Here is a 16,561-nt window from a genome sequence, read left to right on the forward strand (position 1 = left end):
AGGACACATGCACGCTTGGTGGAAAATTGTGGTTTCTGTAGTGTAGTGGTCATCACGTTCGCCTTACACGCGAAAGGTCCCTGGTTCGAAACCAGGCAGAAACATGCCTTTAGTTCTTATCTTTTGTCTGACACTATGGGCAAGCCTGTCATCACACCTCATTAGTAGATGGGAACAATCTATATTTTGTGTTAGGCCTTATTAAGACAATTGCGAGCACAGGAAGCAATCATGCCATCCCCGTGCTGTTGTTGTGCCTTCTGCGCTTGGCTTCGGATGTGGAAAAAAACAGAATAAAACAATTACACCTGGTGGACATTCATCCGTCATGCCTGAAGGGTTCAGCTTTCAACTGTGGGCCGGTTAGCTCAGTTGGTTAGAGCGTGGTGCTAATAACGCCAAGGTCGCGGGTTCGATCCCCGTACGGGCCAAAAGTTCTTCTCTTTGTTTTGCTATATCATGCTTTCAGACGGTCATCTGTCAAGCAGAGGCAAATGGTGAATCAGGTAAATAACGTACACTGAAGTTATACACTCAAACTTATAGTTTTTAAAGCTGTTCTCAGTGGCATTCACACAGTCAAAACCTTCGTTGGAGAATGCGGGCATCGATCCCGCTACCTCTCGCATGCTAAGCGAGCGCTCTACCATTTGAGCTAATTCCCCTTGAAGAAACAGGAGCTGTTAGCCTCTCATGACAACAGCATAACATTTAGAAGGCTGAAGCATGTTGATCAGAGGTGACTCACTTCAGCAGTAGCACAGGGAGAACTATGCACAGTTTCAGGTTTCTGGGACTTCACATCACTGACAAGCTCACTCACCATGCATTCCCTAATGAAAAAGGCACAAGAACACACACACCTTCTGTGAAGATTGAGAAGGGGCCAGTATTACCTGTTGCATGTTGCAGAGATTCAGCTGCACACAGCTTCCTCGTTAGTATAGTGGACAGTATCTCTGCCTGTCACGCGGAAGACCGGGGTTCGATTCCCCGACGGGGAGAGAATATGTTTTTTCTGAACCTACGGCCGAAAAACCTGAAAAGGTTTTGGAGCAGCAAGGTGCGACGTGCTAAATGCAATGCGTTGGCCGGGAATCGAACCCGGGTCAACTGCTTGGAAGGCAGCTATGCTCACCACTATACCACCAACGCCACAAACAAGCACACCATTGTTTTGCTGAAAGACCCTCAGTGCAAATTTTCCCCTGGGAAAGATGACCAAACTCTGTCATTTCCACTGCGGGACACATGCACGCTTGGTGGAAAATTGTGGTTTCTGTAGTGTAGTGGTCATCACATTCGCCTTACACGCGAAAGGTCCCTGGTTCGAAACCAGGCAGAAACATGCCTTTAGTTCTTGTCTTTTGTCTGACACTATGGGCAAGCCTGTCATCACACCTCATTAGTAGATGGGAACAATCTATATTTTGTGTTAGGCCTTATTAAGACAATTGCGAGCACAGGAAGCAATCATGCCATCCCCGTGCTGTTGTTGTGCCTTCTGCGCTTGGCTTCGGATGTGGAAAAAAACAGAATAAAACAATTACACCTTGTGGACATTCATCCGTCATGCCTGAAGGGTTTATCAACTGTGGGCCGGTTAGCTCAGTTGGTTAGAGCGTGGTGCTAATAACGCCAAGGTCGCGGGTTCGATCCCCGTACGGGCCAAAAGTTCTTCTCTTTGTTTTGCTATATCATGCTTTCAGACGGTCATCTGTCAAGCAGAGGCAAATGGTGAATCAGGTAAATAACGTACACTGAAGTTATACACTCAAACTTATAGTTTTTAAAGCTGTTCTAAGTGGCATTCACACAGTCAAAACCTTCGTTGGAGAATGCGGGCATCGATCCCGCTACCTCTCGCATGCTAAGCGAGCGCTCTACCATTTGAGCTAATTCCCCTTGAAGAAACAGGAGCTGTTAGCCTCTCATGACAACAGCATAACATTTAGAAGGCTGAAGCATGTTGATCAGAGGTGACTCACTTCAGCAGTAGCACAGGGAGAACTATGCACAGTTTCAGGTTTCTGGGACTTCACATCACTGACAAGCTCACTCACCATGCATTCCCTAATGAAAAAGGCACAAGAACACACACACCTTCTGTGAAGATTGAGAAGGGGCCAGTATTACCTGTTGCATGTTGCAGAGATTCAGCTGCACACAGCTTCCTCGTTAGTATAGTGGACAGTATCTCCGCCTGTCACGCGGAAGACCGGGGTTCGATTCCCCGACGGGGAGAGAGTATGTTTTTTCTGAACCTACGGCCGAAAAACCTGAAAAGGTTTTGGAGCAGCGAGGTGCGACGCGCTAAAGGCAATGCGTTGGCCGGGAATCGAACCCGGGTCAACTGCTTGGAAGGCAGCTATGCTCACCACTATACCACCAACACCACAAACAAGCACACCATTGTTTTGCTGAAAGACCCTCAGTGCAAATTTTCCCCTGGGAAAGATGACCAAACTCTGTCATTTCCACTGCGGGACACATGCACGCTTGGTGGAAAATTGTGGTTTCTGTAGTGTAGTGGTCATCACGTTCGCCTTACACGCGAAAGGTCCCTGGTTCGAAACCAGGCAGAAACATGCCTTTAGTTCTTGTCTTTTGTCTGACACTATGGGCAAGCCTGTCATCACACCTCATTAGTAGATGGGAACAATCTATATTTTGTGTTAGGCCTTATTAAGACAATTGCGAGCACAGGAAGCAATCATGCCATCCCCGTGCTGTTGTTGTGCCTTCTGCGCTTGGCTTCGGATGTGGAAAAAAACAGAATAAAACAATTACACCTGGTGGACATTCATCCGTCATGCCTGAAGGGTTCAGCTTTCAACTGTGGGCAGGTTAGCTCAGTTGGTTAGAGCGTGGTGCTAATAACGCCAAGGTCGCGGGATCGATCCCCGTACGGGCCAAAAGTTCTTCTCTTTGTTTTGCTATATCATGCTTTCAGACGGTCATCTGTCAAGCAGAGGCAAATGGTGAATCAGGTAAATAACGTACACTGAAGTTATACACTCAAACTTATAGTTTTTAAAGCTGTTCTCAGTGGCATTCACACAGTCAAAACCTTCGTTGGAGAATGCGGGCATCGATCCCGCTACCTCTCGCATGCTAAGCGAGCGCTCTACCATTTGAGCTAATTCCCCTTGAAGAAACAGGAGCTGTTAGCCTCTCATGACAACAGCATAACATTTAGAAGGCTGAAGCATGTTGATCAGAGGTGACTCACTTCAGCAGTAGCACAGGGAGAACTATGCACAGTTTCAGGTTTCTGGGACTTCACATCACTGACAAGCTCACTCACCATGCATTCCCTAATGATAAAGGCACAAGAACACACACACCTTCTGTGAAGATTGAGAAGGGGCCAGTATGACCTGTTGCATGTTGCAGAGATTCAGCTGCACACAGCTTCCTCGTTAGTATAGTGGACAGTATCTCCGCCTGTCACGCGGAAGACCGGGGTTCGATTCCCCGACGGGGAGAGAATATGTTTTTTCTGAACCTACGGCCGAAAAACCTGAAAGGGTTTTGGAGCAGCAAGGTGCGACGTGCTAAAGACAATGCGTTGGCCGGGAATCGAACCCGGGTCAACTGCTTGGAAGGCAGCTATGCTCACCACTATACCACCAATGCCACAAACAAGCACACCATTGTTTTGCTGAAAGACCCTCAGTGCAAATTTTCCCCTGGGAAAGATGACAAAACTCTGTCATTTCCACTGCGGGACACATGCACGCTTGGTGGAAAATTGTGGTTTCTGTAGTGTAGTGGTCATCACGTTAGCCTTACACGCGAAAGGTCCCTGGTTCGAAACCAGGCAGAAACATGCCTTTAGTTCTTGTCTTTTGTCTGACACTATGGGCAAGCCTGTCATCACACCTCATTAGTAGATGGGAACAATCTATATTTTGTGTTAGGCCTTATTAAGACAATTGCGAGCACAGGAAGCAATCATGCCATCCCCGTGTTGTTGTTGTGCCTTCTGCGCTTGGCTTCGGATGTGGAAAAAAACAGAATAAAACAATTACACCTGGTGGACATTCATCCGTCATGCCTGAAGGGTTCTGCTATCAACTGTGGGCCGGTTAGCTCAGTTGGTTAGAGCGTGGTGCTAATAACGCCAAGGTCGCGGGTTCGATCCCCGTACGGGCCAAAAATTCTTCTCTTTGTTTTGCTATATCATGCTTTCAGACGGTCATCTGTCAAGCAGAGGCAAATGGTGAATCAGGTAAATAACGTACACTGAAGTTATACACTCAAACTTATAGTTTTTAAAGCTGTTCTCAGTGGCATTCACACAGTCAAAACCTTCATTGGAGAATGCGGGCATCGATCCCGCTACCTCTCGCATGCTAAGCGAGCGCTCTACCATTTGAGCTAATTCCCCTTAAAGAAACAGGAGCTGTTAGCCTCTCATGACAACAGCATAACATTTAGAAGGCTGAAGCATGTTGCTCAGAGGTGACTCACTTCGGCAGTAGCACAGGGAGAACTATGCACAGTTTCAGGTTTCTGGGACTTCACATCACTGACAAGCTCACTCACCATGCATTCCCTAATGAAAAAGGCACAAGAACACACACACCTTCTGTGAAGATTGAGAAGGGGCCAGTATTACCTGTTGCATGTTGTAGAGATTCAGCTGCACACAGCTTCCTCGTTAGTATAGTGGACAGTATCTCCGCCTGTCACGCGGAAGACCGGGGTTCGATTCCCCGACGGGGAGAGAGTATGTTTTTTCTGAACCTACGGCCGAAAAACCTGAAAAGATTTTGGAGCAGCGAGGTACGACGCGCTAAAGGCAATGCGTTGGCCGGGAATCGAACCCGGGTCAACTGCTTGGAAGGCAGCTATGCTCACCACTATACCACCAACGCCACAAACAAGCACACCATTGTTTTGCTGAAAGACCCTCAGTGCAAATTTTCCCCTGGGAAAGATGACCAAACTCTGTCATTTCCACTGCGGGACACATGCACGCTTGGTGGAAAATTGTGGTTTCTGTAGTGTAGTGGTCATCACATTCGCCTTACACGCGAAAGGTTCCTGGTTCGAAACCAGGCAGAAACATGCCTTTAGTTCTTGTCTTTTGTCTGACACTATGGGCAAGCCTGTTATCACACCTCATTAGTAGATGGGAACAATCTATATTTTGTGTTAGGCCTTGTTAAGACAATTGCGAGCACAGGAAGCAATCATGCCATCCCCGTGCTGTTGTTGTGCCTTCTGCGCTTGGCTTCGGATGTGGAAAAAAACAGAATAAAACAATTACACCTGGTGGACATTCATCCGTCATGCCTGAAGGGTTCCGCTTTCAACTGTGGGCCGGTTAGCTCAGTTGGTTAGAGCGTGGTGCTAAAAACGCCAAGGTCGCGGGTTCGATCCCCGTACGGGCCAAAAATTCTTCTCTTTGTTTTGCTATATCATGCTTTCAGACGGTCATCTGTCAAGCAGAGGCAAATGGTGAATCAGGTAAATAACGTACACTGAAGTTATACACTCACACTTATAGTTTTTAAAGCTGTTCTCAGTGGCATTCACACAGTCAAAACCTTCGTTGGAGAATGCGGGCATCGATCCCGCTACCTCTCGCATGCTAAGCGAGCGCTCTACCATTTGAGCTAATTCCCCTTGAAGAAACAGGAGCTGTTAGCCTCTCATGACAACAGCATAACATTTAGAAGGCTGAAGCATGTTGATCAGAGGTGACTCACTTCAGCAGTAGCACAGGGAGAACTATGCACAGTTTCAGGTTTCTGGGACTTCACATCACTGACAAGCTCACTCACCATGCATTCCCTAATGAAAAAGGCACAAGAACACACACACCTTCTGTGAAGATTGAGAAGGGGCCAGTATTACCTGTTGCATGTTGCAGAGATTCAGCTGCACACAGCTTCCTCGTTAGTATAGTGGACAGTATCTCCGCCTGTCACGCGGAAGACCGGGGTTCGATTCCCCGACGGGGAGAGAATATGTTTTTTCTGAACCTACGGCCGAAAAACCTGAAAGGGTTTTGGAGCAGCAAGGTGCGACGTGCTAAAGACAATGCGTTGGCCGGGAATCGAACCCGGGTCAACTGCTTGGAAGGCAGCTATGCTCACCACTATACCACCAACGCCACAAACAAGCACACCATTGTTTTGCTGAAAGACCCTCAGTGCAAATTTTCCCCTGGGAAAGATGACAAAACTCTGTCATTTCCACTGCGGGACACATGCACGCTTGGTGGAAAATTGTGGTTTCTGTAGTGTAGTGGTCATCACGTTCGCCTTACACGCGAAAGGTCCCTGGTTCGAAACCAGGCAGAAACATGCCTTTAGTTCTTGTCTTTTGTCTGACACTATGGGCAAGCCTGTCATCACACCTCATTAGTAGATGGGAACAATCTATATTTTGTGTTAGGCCTTATTAAGACAATTGCGAGCACAGGAAGCAATCATGCCATCCCCGTGCTGTTGTTGTGCCTTCTGCGCTTGGCTTCGGATGTGGAAAAAAACAGAATAAAACAATTACACCTGGTGGACATTCATCCGTCATGCCTGAAGGGTTCAGCTTTCAACTGTGGGCCGGTTAGCTCAGTTGGTTAGAGCGTGGTGCTAATAACGCCAAGGTCGCGGGTTCGATCCCCGTACGGGCCAAAAGTTCTTCTCTTTGTTTTGCTATATCATGCTTTCAGACGGTCATCTGTCAAGCAGAGGCAAATGGTGAATCAGGTAAATAACGTACACTGAAGTTATACACTCAAACTTATAGTTTTTAAAGCTGTTCTCAGTGGCATTCACACAGTCAAAACCTTCGTTGGAGAATGCGGGCATCGATCCCGCTACCTCTCGCATGCTAAGCGAGCGCTCTACCATTTGAGCTAATTCCCCTTGAAGAAACAGGAGCTGTTAGCCTCTCATGACAACAGCATAACATTTAGAAGGCTGAAGCATGTTGATCAGAGGTGACTCACTTCAGCAGTAGCACAGGGAGAACTATGCACAGTTTCAGGTTTCTGGGACTTCACATCACTGACAAGCTCACTCACCATGCATTCCCTAATGAAAAAGGCACAAGAACACACACACCTTCTGTGAAGATTGAGAAGGGGCCAGTATTACCTGTTGCATGTTGCAGAGATTCAGCTGCACACAGCTTCCTCGTTAGTATAGTGGACAGTATCTCCGCCTGTCACGCGGAAGACCGGGGTTCGATTCCCCGACGGGGAGAGAATATGTTTTTTCTGAACCTACGGCCGAAAAACCTGAAAAGGTTTTGGAGCAGCAAGGTGCGACGTGCTAAATGCAATGCGTTGGCCGGGAATCGAACCCGGGTCAACTGCTTGGAAGGCAGCTATGCTCACCACTATACCACCAACGCCACAAACAAGCACACCATTGTTTTGCTGAAAGACCCTCAGTGCAAATTTTCCCCTGGGAAAGATGACCAAACTCTGTCATTTCCACTGCGGGACACATGCACGCTTGGTGGAAAATTGTGGTTTCTGTAGTGTAGTCGTCATCACATTCGCCTTACACGCGAAAGGTTCCTGGTTCGAAACCAGGCAGAAACATGCCTTTAGTTCTTGTCTTTTGTCTGACACTATGGGCAAGCCTGTCATCACACCTCATTAGTAGATGGGAACAATCTATATTTTGTGTTAGGCCTTGTTAAGACAATTGCGAGCACAGGAAGCAATCATGCCATCCCCGTGCTGTTGTTGTGCCTTCTGCGCTTGGCTTCGGATGTGGAAAAAAACAGAATAAAACAATTACACCTGGTGGACATTCATCCGTCATGCCTGAAGGGTTCCGCTTTCAACTGTGGGCCGGTTAGCTCAGTTGGTTAGAGCGTGGTGCTAATAACGCCAAGGTCGCGGGTTCGATCCCCGTACGGGCCAAAAATTCTTCTCTTTGTTTTGCTATATCATGCTTTCAGACGGTCATCTGTCAAGCAGAGGCAAATGGTGAATCAGGTAAATAACGTACACTGAAGTTATACACTCAAACTTATAGTTTTTAAAGCTGTTCTCAGTGGCATTCACACAGTCAAAACCTTCATTGGAGAATGCGGGCATCGATCCCGCTACCTCTCGCATGCTAAGCGAGCGCTCTACCATTTGAGCTAATTCCCCTTAAAGAAACAGGAGCTGTTAGCCTCTCATGACAACAGCATAACATTTAGAAGGCTGAAGCATGTTGCTCAGAGGTGACTCACTTCAGCAGTAGCACAGGGAGAACTATGCACAGTTTCAGGTTTCTGGGACTTCACATCACTGACAAGCTCACTCACCATGCATTCCCTAATGAAAAAGGCACAAGAACACACACACCTTCTGTGAAGATTGAGAAGGGGCCAGTATTACCTGTTGCATGTTGCAGAGATTCAGCTGCACACAGCTTCCTCGTTAGTATAGTGGACAGTATCTCCGCCTGTCACGCGGAAGACCGGGGTTCGATTCCCCGACGGGGAGAGAATATGTTTTTTCTGAACCTACGGCCGAAAAACCTGAAAGGGTTTTGGAGCAGCAAGGTGCGACGTGCTAAAGACAATGCGTTGGCCGGGAATCGAACCCGGGTCAACTGCTTGGAAGGCAGCTATGCTCACCACTATACCACCAACGCCACAAACAAGCACACCATTGTTTTGCTGAAAGACCCTCAGTGCAAATTTTCCCCTGGGAAAGATGACAAAACTCTGTCATTTCCACTGCGGGACACATGCACGCTTGGTGGAAAATTGTGGTTTCTGTAGTGTAGTGGTCATCACGTTAGCCTTACACGCGAAAGGTCCCTGGTTCGAAACCAGGCAGAAACATGCCTTTAGTTCTTGTCTTTTGTCTGACACTATGGGCAAGCCTGTCATCACACCTCATTAGTAGATGGGAACAATCTATATTTTGTGTTAGGCCTTATTAAGACAATTGCGAGCACAGGAAGCAATCATGCCATCCCCGTGTTGTTGTTGTGCCTTCTGCGCTTGGCTTCGGATGTGGAAAAAAACAGAATAAAACAATTACACCTGGTGGACATTCATCCGTCATGCCTGAAGGGTTCTGCTATCAACTGTGGGCCGGTTAGCTCAGTTGGTTAGAGCGTGGTGCTAATAACGCCAAGGTCGCGGGTTCGATCCCCGTACGGGCCAAAAATTCTTCTCTTTGTTTTGCTATATCATGCTTTCAGACGGTCATCTGTCAAGCAGAGGCAAATGGTGAATCAGGTAAATAACGTACACTGAAGTTATACACTCAAACTTATAGTTTTTAAAGCTGTTCTCAGTGGCATTCACACAGTCAAAACCTTCATTGGAGAATGCGGGCATCGATCCCGCTACCTCTCGCATGCTAAGCGAGCGCTCTACCATTTGAGCTAATTCCCCTTAAAGAAACAGGAGCTGTTAGCCTCTCATGACAACAGCATAACATTTAGAAGGCTGAAGCATGTTGCTCAGAGGTGACTCACTTCAGCAGTAGCACAGGGAGAACTATGCACAGTTTCAGGTTTCTGGGACTTCACATCACTGACAAGCTCACTCACCATGCATTCCCTAATGAAAAAGGCACAAGAACACACACACCTTCTGTGAAGATTGAGAAGGGGCCAGTATTACCTGTTGCATGTTGCAGAGATTCAGCTGCACACAGCTTCCTCGTTAGTATAGTGGACAGTATCTCCGCCTGTCACGCGGAAGACCGGGGTTCGATTCCCCGACGGGGAGAGAGTATGTTTTCTCTGAACCTACGGCCGAAAAACCTGAAAAGGTTTTGGAGCAGCGAGGTGCGACGCGCTAAAGGCAATGCGTTGGCCGGGAATCGAACCCGGGTCAACTGCTTGGAAGGCAGCTATGCTCACCACTATACCACCAACGCCACAAACAAGCACACCATTGTTTTGCTGAAAGACCCTCAGTGTAAATTTTCCCCTGGGAAAGATGACCAAACTCTGTCATTTCCACTGCGGGACACATGCACGCTTGGTGGAAAATTGTGGTTTCTGTAGTGTAGTGGTCATCACGTTCGCCTTACACGCGAAAGGTCCCTGGTTCGAAACCAGGCAGAAACATGCCTTTAGTTCTTGTCTTTTGTCTGACACTATGGGCAAGCCTGTCATCACACCTCATTAGTAGATGGGAACAATCTATATTTTGTGTTAGGCCTTATTAAGACAATTGCGAGCACAGGAAGCAATCATGCCATCCCCGTGCTGTTGTTGTGCCTTCTGCGCTTGGCTTCGGATGTGGAAAAAAACAGAATAAAACAATTACACCTTGTGGACATTCATCCGTCATGCCTGAAGGGTTCCGCTATCAACTGTGGGCCGGTTAGCTCAGTTGGTAAGAGCGTGGTGCTAATAACGCCAAGGTCGCGGGTTCGATCCCCGTACGGGCCAAAAGTTCTTCTCTTTGTTTTGCTATATCATGCTTTCAGACTGTCATCTGTCAAGCAGAGGCAAATGGTGAATCAGGTAAATAACGTACACTGAAGTTATACACTCAAACTTATAGTTTTTAAAGCTGTTCTCAGTGGCATTCACACAGTCAAAACCTTCGTTGGAGAATGCGGGCATCGATCCCGCTACCTCTCGCATGCTAAGCGAGCGCTCTACCATTTGAGCTAATTCCCCTTGAAGAAACAGGAGCTGTTAGCCTCTCATGACAACAGCATAACATTTAGAAGGCTGAAGCATGTTGATCAGAGGTGACTCACTTCAGCAGTAGCACAGGGAGAACTATGCACAGTTTCAGGTTTCTGGGAATTCACATCACTGACAAGCTCAATCACCATGCATTGCCTAATGAAAAAGGCACAAGAACACACATACCTTCTGTGAAGATTGAGAAGGGGCCAGTATTACCTGTTGCATGTTGCAGAGATTCAGCTGCAACAGCTTCCTCGTTAGTATAGTGGACAGTATCTCCGCCTGTCACGCGGAAGACCGGGGTTCGTTTCCCCGACGGGGAGAGAATATGTTTTTTCTGAACCTACAGCCGAAAAACCTGAAAAGGTTTTGGAGCAGCAAGGTGCGACGCGCTAAAGGCAATGCGTTGGCCGGGAATCGAACCCGGGTCAACTGCTTGGAAGGCAGCTATGCTCACCACTATACCACCAACGCCACAAACAAGCACACCATTGTTTTGCTGAAAGACCCTCAGTGCAAATTTTCCCCTGGGAAAGATGACCAAACTCTGTCATTTCCACTGCGGGACACATGCACGCTTGGTGGAAAATTGTGGTTTCTGTAGTGTAGTGGTCATCACGTTCGCCTTACACGCGAAAGGTCCCTGGTTCGAAACCAGGCAGAAACATGCCTTTAGTTCTTGTCTTTTGTCTGACACTATGGGCAAGCCTGTCATCACACCTCATTAGTAGATGGGAACAATCTATATTTTGTGTTAGGCCTTATTAAGACAATTGCTAGCACAGGAAGCAATCATGCCATCCCCGTGCTGTTGTTGTGCCTTCTGCGCTTGGCTTCGGATGTGGAAAAAAACTGAATAAAACAATTACACCTTGTGGACATTCATCCGTCATGCCTGAAGGGTTCTGCTATCAACTGTGGGCCGGTTAGCTCAGTTGGTTAGAGCGTGGTGCTAATAACGCCAAGGTCGTGGGTTCGATCCCCGTACGGGCCAAAAATTCTTCTCTTTGTTTTGCTATATCATGCTTTCAGACGGTCATCTGTCAAGCAGAGGCAAATGGTGAATCAGGTAAATAACGTACACTGAAGTTATACACTCAAACTTATAGTTTTTAAAGCTGTTCTCAGTGGCATTCACACAGTCAAAACCTTCGTTGGAGAATGCGGGCATCGATCCCGCTACCTCTCGCATGCTAAGCGAGCGCTCTACCATTTGAGCTAATTCCCCTTGAAGAAACAGGAGCTGTTAGCCTCTCATGACAACAGCATAACATTTAGAAGGCTGAAGCATGTTGATCAGAGGTGACTCACTTCAGCAGTAGCACAGGGAGAACTATGCACAGTTTCAGGTTTCTGGGACTTCACATCACTGACAAGCTCACTCACCATGCATTCCCTAATGAAAAAGGCACAAGAACACACACACCTTCTGTGAAGATTGAGAAGGGGCCAGTATTACCTGTTGCATGTTGTAGAGGTTCAGCTGCACACAGCTTCCTCGTTAGTATAGTGGACAGTATCTCCGCCTGTCACGCGGAAGACCGGGGTTCGATTCCCCGACGGGGAGAGAGTATGTTTTTTCTGAACCTACTGCCGAAAAACCTGAAAAGGTTTTGGAGCAGCGAGGTGCGACGCGCTAAAGGCAATGCGTTGGCCGGGAATCGAACCCGGGTCAACTGCTTGGAAGGCAGCTATGCTCACCACTATACCACCAACGCCACAAACAAGCACACCATTGTTTTGCTGAAAGACCCTCAGTGTAAATTTTCCCCTGGGAAAGATGACCAAACTCTGTCATTTCCACTGCGGGACACATGCACGCTTGGTGGAAAATTGTGGTTTCTGTAGTGTAGTGGTCATCACGTTCGCCTTACACGCGAAAGGTCCCTGGTTCGAAACCAGGCAGAAACATGCCTTTAGTTCTTGTCTTTTGTCTGACACTATGGGCAAGCCTGTCATCACACCTCATTAGTAGATGGGAACAATCTATATTTTGTGTTAGGCCTTATTAAGACAATTGCGAGCACAGGAAGCAATCATGCCATCCCCGTGCTGTTGTTGTGCCTTCTGCGCTTGGCTTCGGATGTGGAAAAAAACAGAATAAAACAATTACACCTGGTGGACATTCATCCGTCATGCCTGAAGGGTTCAGCTTTCAACTGTGGGCCGGTTAGCTCAGTTGGTTAGAGCGTGGTGCTAATAACGCCAAGGTCGCGGGTTCGATCCCCGTACGGGCCAAAAGTTCTTCTCTTTGTTTTGCTATATCATGCTTTCAGACGGTCATCTGTCAAGCAGAGGCAAATGGTGAATCAGGTAAATAACGTACACTGAAGTTATACACTCAAACTTATAGTTTTTAAAGCTGTTCTCAGTGGCATTCACACAGTCAAAACCTTCGTTGGAGAATGCGGGCATCGATCCCGCTACCTCTCGCATGCTAAGCGAGCGCTCTACCATTTGAGCTAATTCCCCTTGAAGAAACAGGAGCTGTTAGCCTCTCATGACAACAGCATAACATTTAGAAGGCTGAAGCATGTTGATCAGAGGTGACTCACTTCAGCAGTAGCACAGGGAGAACTATGCACAGTTTCGGGTTTCTGGGACTTCACATCACTGACAAGCTCACTCACCATGCATTCCCTAATGAAAAAGGCACAAGAACACACACACCTTCTGTGAAGATTGAGAAGGGGCCAGTATTACCTGTTGCATGTTGTAGAGATTCAGCTGCACACAGCTTCCTCGTTAGTATAGTGGACAGTATCTCCGCCTGTCACGCGGAAGACCGGGGTTCGATTCCCCGACGGGGAGAGAGTATGTTTTTTCTGAACCTACGGCCGAAAAACCTGAAAAGATTTTGGAGCAGCGAGGTACGACGCGCTAAAGGCAATGCGTTGGCCGGGAATCGAACCCGGGTCAACTGCTTGGAAGGCAGCTATGCTCACCACTATACCACCAACGCCACAAACAAGCACACCATTGTTTTGCTGAAAGACCCTCAGTGTAAATTTTCCCCTGGGAAAGATGACCAAACTCTGTCATTTCCACTGCGGGACACATGCACGCTTGGTGGAAAATTGTGGTTTCTGTAGTGTAGTGGTCATCACGTTCGCCTTACACGCGAAAGGTCCCTGGTTCGAAACCAGGCAGAAACATGCCTTTAGTTCTTGTCTTTTGTCTGACACTATGGGCAAGCCTGTTATCACACCTCATTAGTAGATGGGAACAATCTATATTTTGTGTTAGGCCTTATTAAGACAATTGCGAGCACAGGAAGCAATCATGCCATCCCCGTGCTGTTGTTGTGCCTTCTGCGCTTGGCTTCGGATGTGGAAAAAAACAGAATAAAACAATTACACCTGGTGGACATTCATCCGTCATGCCTGAAGGGTTCAGCTTTCAACTGTGGGCCGGTTAGCTCAGTTGGTTAGAGCGTGGTGCTAATAACGCCAAGGTCGCGGGTTCGATCCCCGTACGGGCCAAAAGTTCTTCTCTTTGTTTTGCTATATCATGCTTTCAGACGGTCATCAGAACACACACACCTTCTGTGAAGATTGAGAAGGGGCCAGTATTACCTGTTGCATGTTGCAGAGATTCAGCTGCACACAGCTTCCTCGTTAGTATAGTGGACAGTATCTCCGCCTGTCACGCGGAAGACCGGGGTTCGATTCCCCGACGGGGAGAGAATATGTTTTTTCTGAACCTACGGCCGAAAAACCTGAAAAGGTTTTGGAGCAGCAAGGTGCGACGTGCTAAATGCAATGCGTTGGCCGGGAATCGAACCCGGGTCAACTGCTTGGAAGGCAGCTATGCTCACCACTATACCACCAACGCCACAAACAAGCACACCATTGTTTTGCTGAAAGACCCTCAGTGCAAATTTTCCCCTGGGAAAGATGACCAAACTCTGTCATTTCCACTGCGGGACACATGCACGCTTGGTGGAAAATTGTGGTTTCTGTAGTGTAGTGGTCATCACATTCGCCTTACACGCGAAAGGTCCCTGGTTCGAAACCAGGCAGAAACATGCCTTTAGTTCTTGTCTTTTGTCTGACACTATGGGCAAGCCTGTCATCACACCTCATTAGTAGATGGGAACAATCTATATTTTGTGTTAGGCCTTATTAAGACAATTGCGAGCACAGGAAGCAATCATGCCATCCCCGTGCTGTTGTTGTGCCTTCTGCGCTTGGCTTCGGATGTGGAAAAAAACAGAATAAAACAATTACACCTTGTGGACATTCATCCGTCATGCCTGAAGGGTTTATCAACTGTGGGCCGGTTAGCTCAGTTGGTTAGAGCGTGGTGCTAATAACGCCAAGGTCGCGGGTTCGATCCCCGTACGGGCCAAAAGTTCTTCTCTTTGTTTTGCTATATCATGCTTTCAGACGGTCATCTGTCAAGCAGAGGCAAATGGTGAATCAGGTAAATAACGTACACTGAAGTTATACACTCAAACTTATAGTTTTTAAAGCTGCTCTAAGTGGCATTCACACAGTCAAAACCTTCGTTGGAGAATGCGGGCATCGATCCCGCTACCTCTCGCATGCTAAGCGAGCGCTCTACCATTTGAGCTAATTCCCCTTGAAGAAACAGGAGCTGTTAGCCTCTCATGACAACAGCATAACATTTAGAAGGCTGAAGCATGTTGATCAGAGGTGACTCACTTCAGCAGTAGCACAGGGAGAACTATGCACAGTTTCAGGTTTCTGGGACTTCACATCACTGACAAGCTCACTCACCATGCATTCCCTAATGAAAAAGGCACAAGAACACACACACCTTCTGTGAAGATTGAGAAGGGGCCAGTATTACCTGTTGCATGTTGCAGAGATTCAGCTGCACACAGCTTCCTCGTTAGTATAGTGGACAGTATCTCCGCCTGTCACGCGGAAGACCGGGGTTCGATTCCCCGACGGGGAGAGAATATGTTTTTTCTGAACCTACAGCCGAAAAACCTGAAAAGGTTTTGGATCAGCAAGGTGCGACGCGCTAAAGGCAATGCGTTGGTCGGGAATCGAACCCGGGTCAACTGCTTGGAAGGCAGCTATGCTCACCACTATACCACCAACACCACAAACAAGCACACCATTGTTTTGCTGAAAGACCCTCAGTGTAAATTTTCCCCTGGGAAAGATGACCAAACTCTGTCATTTCCACTGCGGGACACATGCACGCTTGGTGGAAAATTGTGCTTTCTGTAGTGTAGTGGTCATCACGTTCGCCTTACACGCGAAAGGTCCCTGGTTCGAAACCAGGCAGAAACATGCCTTTAGTTCTTGTCTTTTGTCTGACACTATGGGCAAGCCTGTCATCACACCTCATTAGTAGATGGGAACAATCTATATTTTGTGTTAGGCCTTATTAAGACAATTGCGAGCACAGGAAGCAATCATGCCATCCCCGTGCTGTTGTTGTGCCTTCTGCGCTTGGCTTCGGATGTGGAAAAAAACTGAATAAAACAATTACACCTGGTGGACATTCATCCGTCATGCCTGAAGGGTTCAGCTTTCAACTGTGGGCCGGTTAGCTCAGTTGGTTAGAGCGTGGTGCTAATAACGCCAAGGTCGCGGGTTCGATCCCCGTACGGGCCAAAAGTTCTTCTCTTTGTTTTGCTATATCATGCTTTCAGACGGTCATCTGTCAAGCAGAGGCAAATGGTGAATCAGGTAAATAACGTACACTGAAGTTATACACTCAAACTTATAGTTTTTAAAGCTGTTCTCAGTGGCATTCACACAGTCAAAACCTTCGTTGGAGAATGCGGGCATCGATCCCGCTACCTCTCGCATGCTAAGCGAGCGCTCTACCATTTGAGCTAATTCCCCTTGAAGAAACAGGAGCTGTTAGCCTCTCATGACAACAGCATAACATTTAGAAGGCTGAAGCATGTTGATCAGAGGTGACTCACTTCAGCAGTAGCACAGGGAGAA

General features: G+C 47.5%; 53 non-coding genes across 53 annotated transcripts; 30 read left to right on the forward strand and 23 right to left on the reverse strand.

The window, feature by feature from the left end:
- The first annotated feature begins 31 nt into the window (after window positions 1–31).
- On the forward strand, window positions 32–104 carry trnav-uac (transfer RNA valine (anticodon UAC)). Its single transcript has one exon. It is a non-coding gene; the product is annotated as a tRNA-Val (tRNA).
- A 253-nt stretch (window positions 105–357) lies between these two features.
- On the forward strand, window positions 358–431 carry trnai-aau (transfer RNA isoleucine (anticodon AAU)). Its single transcript has one exon. It is a non-coding gene; the product is annotated as a tRNA-Ile (tRNA).
- A 161-nt stretch (window positions 432–592) lies between these two features.
- Window positions 593–665, reverse strand: trnaa-agc (transfer RNA alanine (anticodon AGC)). Its single transcript has one exon. It is a non-coding gene; the product is annotated as a tRNA-Ala (tRNA).
- Window positions 666–1,083: 418 nt separating this feature from the next.
- Window positions 1,084–1,155, reverse strand: trnag-ucc (transfer RNA glycine (anticodon UCC)). The gene has a single exon. It is a non-coding gene; the product is annotated as a tRNA-Gly (tRNA).
- Window positions 1,156–1,597: 442 nt separating this feature from the next.
- Window positions 1,598–1,671, forward strand: trnai-aau (transfer RNA isoleucine (anticodon AAU)). Its single transcript has one exon. It is a non-coding gene; the product is annotated as a tRNA-Ile (tRNA).
- A 161-nt stretch (window positions 1,672–1,832) lies between these two features.
- trnaa-agc (transfer RNA alanine (anticodon AGC)) lies at window positions 1,833–1,905 on the reverse strand. Its single transcript has one exon. It is a non-coding gene; the product is annotated as a tRNA-Ala (tRNA).
- A 267-nt stretch (window positions 1,906–2,172) lies between these two features.
- On the forward strand, window positions 2,173–2,244 carry trnad-guc (transfer RNA aspartic acid (anticodon GUC)). Its single transcript has one exon. It is a non-coding gene; the product is annotated as a tRNA-Asp (tRNA).
- Window positions 2,245–2,515: 271 nt separating this feature from the next.
- On the forward strand, window positions 2,516–2,588 carry trnav-uac (transfer RNA valine (anticodon UAC)). Its single transcript has one exon. It is a non-coding gene; the product is annotated as a tRNA-Val (tRNA).
- A 488-nt stretch (window positions 2,589–3,076) lies between these two features.
- Window positions 3,077–3,149, reverse strand: trnaa-agc (transfer RNA alanine (anticodon AGC)). Its single transcript has one exon. It is a non-coding gene; the product is annotated as a tRNA-Ala (tRNA).
- A 267-nt stretch (window positions 3,150–3,416) lies between these two features.
- Window positions 3,417–3,488, forward strand: trnad-guc (transfer RNA aspartic acid (anticodon GUC)). Its single transcript has one exon. It is a non-coding gene; the product is annotated as a tRNA-Asp (tRNA).
- Window positions 3,489–4,085: 597 nt separating this feature from the next.
- On the forward strand, window positions 4,086–4,159 carry trnai-aau (transfer RNA isoleucine (anticodon AAU)). Its single transcript has one exon. It is a non-coding gene; the product is annotated as a tRNA-Ile (tRNA).
- Window positions 4,160–4,320: 161 nt separating this feature from the next.
- trnaa-agc (transfer RNA alanine (anticodon AGC)) lies at window positions 4,321–4,393 on the reverse strand. Its single transcript has one exon. It is a non-coding gene; the product is annotated as a tRNA-Ala (tRNA).
- Window positions 4,394–4,660: 267 nt separating this feature from the next.
- On the forward strand, window positions 4,661–4,732 carry trnad-guc (transfer RNA aspartic acid (anticodon GUC)). Its single transcript has one exon. It is a non-coding gene; the product is annotated as a tRNA-Asp (tRNA).
- Window positions 4,733–4,811: 79 nt separating this feature from the next.
- trnag-ucc (transfer RNA glycine (anticodon UCC)) lies at window positions 4,812–4,883 on the reverse strand. The gene has a single exon. It is a non-coding gene; the product is annotated as a tRNA-Gly (tRNA).
- Window positions 4,884–5,329: 446 nt separating this feature from the next.
- Window positions 5,330–5,403, forward strand: trnaf-aaa (transfer RNA phenylalanine (anticodon AAA)). Its single transcript has one exon. It is a non-coding gene; the product is annotated as a tRNA-Phe (tRNA).
- A 161-nt stretch (window positions 5,404–5,564) lies between these two features.
- trnaa-agc (transfer RNA alanine (anticodon AGC)) lies at window positions 5,565–5,637 on the reverse strand. The gene has a single exon. It is a non-coding gene; the product is annotated as a tRNA-Ala (tRNA).
- Window positions 5,638–5,904: 267 nt separating this feature from the next.
- Window positions 5,905–5,976, forward strand: trnad-guc (transfer RNA aspartic acid (anticodon GUC)). The gene has a single exon. It is a non-coding gene; the product is annotated as a tRNA-Asp (tRNA).
- Window positions 5,977–6,055: 79 nt separating this feature from the next.
- On the reverse strand, window positions 6,056–6,127 carry trnag-ucc (transfer RNA glycine (anticodon UCC)). The gene has a single exon. It is a non-coding gene; the product is annotated as a tRNA-Gly (tRNA).
- A 120-nt stretch (window positions 6,128–6,247) lies between these two features.
- On the forward strand, window positions 6,248–6,320 carry trnav-uac (transfer RNA valine (anticodon UAC)). The gene has a single exon. It is a non-coding gene; the product is annotated as a tRNA-Val (tRNA).
- Window positions 6,321–6,573: 253 nt separating this feature from the next.
- Window positions 6,574–6,647, forward strand: trnai-aau (transfer RNA isoleucine (anticodon AAU)). The gene has a single exon. It is a non-coding gene; the product is annotated as a tRNA-Ile (tRNA).
- Window positions 6,648–6,808: 161 nt separating this feature from the next.
- Window positions 6,809–6,881, reverse strand: trnaa-agc (transfer RNA alanine (anticodon AGC)). Its single transcript has one exon. It is a non-coding gene; the product is annotated as a tRNA-Ala (tRNA).
- Window positions 6,882–7,148: 267 nt separating this feature from the next.
- Window positions 7,149–7,220, forward strand: trnad-guc (transfer RNA aspartic acid (anticodon GUC)). Its single transcript has one exon. It is a non-coding gene; the product is annotated as a tRNA-Asp (tRNA).
- A 79-nt stretch (window positions 7,221–7,299) lies between these two features.
- On the reverse strand, window positions 7,300–7,371 carry trnag-ucc (transfer RNA glycine (anticodon UCC)). The gene has a single exon. It is a non-coding gene; the product is annotated as a tRNA-Gly (tRNA).
- A 446-nt stretch (window positions 7,372–7,817) lies between these two features.
- trnai-aau (transfer RNA isoleucine (anticodon AAU)) lies at window positions 7,818–7,891 on the forward strand. The gene has a single exon. It is a non-coding gene; the product is annotated as a tRNA-Ile (tRNA).
- A 161-nt stretch (window positions 7,892–8,052) lies between these two features.
- trnaa-agc (transfer RNA alanine (anticodon AGC)) lies at window positions 8,053–8,125 on the reverse strand. Its single transcript has one exon. It is a non-coding gene; the product is annotated as a tRNA-Ala (tRNA).
- Window positions 8,126–8,392: 267 nt separating this feature from the next.
- Window positions 8,393–8,464, forward strand: trnad-guc (transfer RNA aspartic acid (anticodon GUC)). Its single transcript has one exon. It is a non-coding gene; the product is annotated as a tRNA-Asp (tRNA).
- A 79-nt stretch (window positions 8,465–8,543) lies between these two features.
- On the reverse strand, window positions 8,544–8,615 carry trnag-ucc (transfer RNA glycine (anticodon UCC)). Its single transcript has one exon. It is a non-coding gene; the product is annotated as a tRNA-Gly (tRNA).
- Window positions 8,616–9,061: 446 nt separating this feature from the next.
- Window positions 9,062–9,135, forward strand: trnai-aau (transfer RNA isoleucine (anticodon AAU)). Its single transcript has one exon. It is a non-coding gene; the product is annotated as a tRNA-Ile (tRNA).
- A 161-nt stretch (window positions 9,136–9,296) lies between these two features.
- trnaa-agc (transfer RNA alanine (anticodon AGC)) lies at window positions 9,297–9,369 on the reverse strand. The gene has a single exon. It is a non-coding gene; the product is annotated as a tRNA-Ala (tRNA).
- Window positions 9,370–9,636: 267 nt separating this feature from the next.
- Window positions 9,637–9,708, forward strand: trnad-guc (transfer RNA aspartic acid (anticodon GUC)). Its single transcript has one exon. It is a non-coding gene; the product is annotated as a tRNA-Asp (tRNA).
- Window positions 9,709–9,787: 79 nt separating this feature from the next.
- On the reverse strand, window positions 9,788–9,859 carry trnag-ucc (transfer RNA glycine (anticodon UCC)). Its single transcript has one exon. It is a non-coding gene; the product is annotated as a tRNA-Gly (tRNA).
- Window positions 9,860–9,979: 120 nt separating this feature from the next.
- On the forward strand, window positions 9,980–10,052 carry trnav-uac (transfer RNA valine (anticodon UAC)). The gene has a single exon. It is a non-coding gene; the product is annotated as a tRNA-Val (tRNA).
- A 253-nt stretch (window positions 10,053–10,305) lies between these two features.
- On the forward strand, window positions 10,306–10,379 carry trnai-aau (transfer RNA isoleucine (anticodon AAU)). Its single transcript has one exon. It is a non-coding gene; the product is annotated as a tRNA-Ile (tRNA).
- Window positions 10,380–10,540: 161 nt separating this feature from the next.
- On the reverse strand, window positions 10,541–10,613 carry trnaa-agc (transfer RNA alanine (anticodon AGC)). The gene has a single exon. It is a non-coding gene; the product is annotated as a tRNA-Ala (tRNA).
- A 417-nt stretch (window positions 10,614–11,030) lies between these two features.
- On the reverse strand, window positions 11,031–11,102 carry trnag-ucc (transfer RNA glycine (anticodon UCC)). The gene has a single exon. It is a non-coding gene; the product is annotated as a tRNA-Gly (tRNA).
- A 120-nt stretch (window positions 11,103–11,222) lies between these two features.
- Window positions 11,223–11,295, forward strand: trnav-uac (transfer RNA valine (anticodon UAC)). Its single transcript has one exon. It is a non-coding gene; the product is annotated as a tRNA-Val (tRNA).
- Window positions 11,296–11,783: 488 nt separating this feature from the next.
- trnaa-agc (transfer RNA alanine (anticodon AGC)) lies at window positions 11,784–11,856 on the reverse strand. Its single transcript has one exon. It is a non-coding gene; the product is annotated as a tRNA-Ala (tRNA).
- Window positions 11,857–12,123: 267 nt separating this feature from the next.
- Window positions 12,124–12,195, forward strand: trnad-guc (transfer RNA aspartic acid (anticodon GUC)). The gene has a single exon. It is a non-coding gene; the product is annotated as a tRNA-Asp (tRNA).
- Window positions 12,196–12,274: 79 nt separating this feature from the next.
- Window positions 12,275–12,346, reverse strand: trnag-ucc (transfer RNA glycine (anticodon UCC)). Its single transcript has one exon. It is a non-coding gene; the product is annotated as a tRNA-Gly (tRNA).
- A 120-nt stretch (window positions 12,347–12,466) lies between these two features.
- Window positions 12,467–12,539, forward strand: trnav-uac (transfer RNA valine (anticodon UAC)). Its single transcript has one exon. It is a non-coding gene; the product is annotated as a tRNA-Val (tRNA).
- Window positions 12,540–12,792: 253 nt separating this feature from the next.
- trnai-aau (transfer RNA isoleucine (anticodon AAU)) lies at window positions 12,793–12,866 on the forward strand. The gene has a single exon. It is a non-coding gene; the product is annotated as a tRNA-Ile (tRNA).
- A 161-nt stretch (window positions 12,867–13,027) lies between these two features.
- trnaa-agc (transfer RNA alanine (anticodon AGC)) lies at window positions 13,028–13,100 on the reverse strand. Its single transcript has one exon. It is a non-coding gene; the product is annotated as a tRNA-Ala (tRNA).
- Window positions 13,101–13,367: 267 nt separating this feature from the next.
- On the forward strand, window positions 13,368–13,439 carry trnad-guc (transfer RNA aspartic acid (anticodon GUC)). The gene has a single exon. It is a non-coding gene; the product is annotated as a tRNA-Asp (tRNA).
- A 79-nt stretch (window positions 13,440–13,518) lies between these two features.
- Window positions 13,519–13,590, reverse strand: trnag-ucc (transfer RNA glycine (anticodon UCC)). Its single transcript has one exon. It is a non-coding gene; the product is annotated as a tRNA-Gly (tRNA).
- Window positions 13,591–13,710: 120 nt separating this feature from the next.
- Window positions 13,711–13,783, forward strand: trnav-uac (transfer RNA valine (anticodon UAC)). Its single transcript has one exon. It is a non-coding gene; the product is annotated as a tRNA-Val (tRNA).
- Window positions 13,784–14,036: 253 nt separating this feature from the next.
- Window positions 14,037–14,110, forward strand: trnai-aau (transfer RNA isoleucine (anticodon AAU)). The gene has a single exon. It is a non-coding gene; the product is annotated as a tRNA-Ile (tRNA).
- A 129-nt stretch (window positions 14,111–14,239) lies between these two features.
- On the forward strand, window positions 14,240–14,311 carry trnad-guc (transfer RNA aspartic acid (anticodon GUC)). Its single transcript has one exon. It is a non-coding gene; the product is annotated as a tRNA-Asp (tRNA).
- A 79-nt stretch (window positions 14,312–14,390) lies between these two features.
- trnag-ucc (transfer RNA glycine (anticodon UCC)) lies at window positions 14,391–14,462 on the reverse strand. The gene has a single exon. It is a non-coding gene; the product is annotated as a tRNA-Gly (tRNA).
- A 442-nt stretch (window positions 14,463–14,904) lies between these two features.
- On the forward strand, window positions 14,905–14,978 carry trnai-aau (transfer RNA isoleucine (anticodon AAU)). Its single transcript has one exon. It is a non-coding gene; the product is annotated as a tRNA-Ile (tRNA).
- Window positions 14,979–15,139: 161 nt separating this feature from the next.
- Window positions 15,140–15,212, reverse strand: trnaa-agc (transfer RNA alanine (anticodon AGC)). The gene has a single exon. It is a non-coding gene; the product is annotated as a tRNA-Ala (tRNA).
- Window positions 15,213–15,479: 267 nt separating this feature from the next.
- On the forward strand, window positions 15,480–15,551 carry trnad-guc (transfer RNA aspartic acid (anticodon GUC)). The gene has a single exon. It is a non-coding gene; the product is annotated as a tRNA-Asp (tRNA).
- Window positions 15,552–16,148: 597 nt separating this feature from the next.
- On the forward strand, window positions 16,149–16,222 carry trnai-aau (transfer RNA isoleucine (anticodon AAU)). The gene has a single exon. It is a non-coding gene; the product is annotated as a tRNA-Ile (tRNA).
- Window positions 16,223–16,383: 161 nt separating this feature from the next.
- trnaa-agc (transfer RNA alanine (anticodon AGC)) lies at window positions 16,384–16,456 on the reverse strand. Its single transcript has one exon. It is a non-coding gene; the product is annotated as a tRNA-Ala (tRNA).
- Window positions 16,457–16,561: the final 105 nt, after the last annotated feature.

Source organism: Astyanax mexicanus, unplaced genomic scaffold, assembly GCF_023375975.1.
Source record: "Astyanax mexicanus isolate ESR-SI-001 unplaced genomic scaffold, AstMex3_surface scaffold_39, whole genome shotgun sequence".
NCBI classification, from domain to species: Eukaryota; Metazoa; Chordata; class Actinopteri; order Characiformes; family Acestrorhamphidae; genus Astyanax; species Astyanax mexicanus.